A 1819-nucleotide genomic window follows, 5' to 3' on the forward strand; every position below is an offset into this window, starting at 1 on the left:
ATTATAAACGGCATCGCATATCGATGAATAATCCGAAAACTATCCAAACAATACACAACCGTCTATAATCCACCTTCGCTCCAGCCCCGACAGAGCGTCGATGTAGTATTTCGCAACGTCCGCAGTATTTTATCAACGCAAAGATCCTACGCTCGGGTAACTACCCCAATAGTATTCACTTATTGTCAACTCCACACCGCTTTCGCACAAAATACCCAGTGCAACGCAATATAATGCTTCAAATTAAACTATATTCTTATGCATAGCATACGAACACAATCTCATTCACTGCTCGCACGTTAAACATTTCAAGTTTCCTCGAAAATCATTAACGCACTATACTATGTATTTGTTTTCTACACCAGTCTTAGGAACAGCCTAACTGCTCCTACAAAACCTATATAGAAAACCATCAATCGCCTGAAACTTTCACTATCCAACTAAGAACAGCGAAAAAATATTCAATAGTAAAGCAAACTTGTCAAGAACCAATGTCAATAGTATAGATAGACTTGCCATGTAAACTAAAACTTTGGTCCTCGAACTTGTCACTCCATATATATAGGGAAAGCGCTACAAGGACGCTGTCCTGGTGATTACACAGCGTGTAGTAATACTTTACTATTGTAGAATTCCTGCATTTCCCATACAAAAGTCCATTTAATATGAAAACTAAACGAAATACAAGTCAAAAAAGTTTTTAAATTACGTTGAAAAGTATTTTTTATTCGCATAAGTACGGTATTTTACACATTAAGTACGATTTGAGTGGAAATGCGTCATTTATCGTTATATTACGTCAAAATGGGGCGATTTTTCGTACATTTTCGCCCCGCTTCGTAAGGCTTTTGTAGGCTCACCCGTATAACTTTCCATCGACATGGGTGGTACTAAACTACGTATGGAATGCTAAGGTAGTTCGCCCAACGCTTTGTGGTTGCTGAGAAAAGTTGTGTTGAGTGGTGAATTTTTGCATTTTCGGCCGATTTTGATTTTGCCTCTTTAAAAAAAATGGGAATCGTCGTGTGTAGGCCGTATTTTTGACTTTCTTGTATGAAACGTATCTGAAGAAAAGGTGTATTTTGATACGATCTACAACAATGCATCGAGGGGTCGACGCCTAATTTATTGTTTTCGCGGAGATAAATGCCTATATATTACGAAAATTATCGTTAATTTGGTCACTGTTTTGCACTTTTTCGTACATCTACGTAAGGCTTTCGTAGGCTCACCTGTATAAACTTCCATCGACATAGATAATAACATCCTACGTTGGGAATGCTAAGGTAGCACGCCTAAGTCCTGGTAGTTTTTTCAAGAAGTTGAGTCAAGTGAAAAAAATATTTGGTACAAAAAGTATAAATCGTCGAGCGCAGACCGTATTTTTTACTTTCTTGTATGCAAGGCATCAATGAAAAAGGTGTATTTTGATGCGTTCTATAACAATGGATAGCGAGGTCGGATCGCAGTTCGGCGTTTTCGCGGAGTTATAGGCCGATAACTGAAAAAATGTGTCGGCGATTCGGTGAAATGGGACCAAATTTCGCACATGTTCGTACCGCTTCGTAAGGCTTTCGTAGGCTCACGCGTATAAGTTTTCCTCGACTTAGGTGGTACTAAACCACGTTGGGAATGCTAAGGTAGTTCGCTCAACTCCTTGTGGTTGCTGAGAAAAGTTGTGTTAAGTGGTGAATTTTTGCATTTTCGGCCGATTTTGGCCTGCCTCTTAAAAAAAATGGGAATCGTCGTGTGTAGGCCGTATTTTTGACTTTCTTGTATGAAACGTATCTGAAGAAAAGGTGTATTTTGATACGTTCTA

This window comes from Bremia lactucae (genome assembly GCF_004359215.1).
Source record: "Bremia lactucae strain SF5 chromosome Unknown BlacSF5_NotPlaced_18_SHOA01000004.1_1233567bp, whole genome shotgun sequence".
Classification (NCBI taxonomy): Eukaryota; Oomycota; class Peronosporomycetes; order Peronosporales; family Peronosporaceae; genus Bremia; species Bremia lactucae.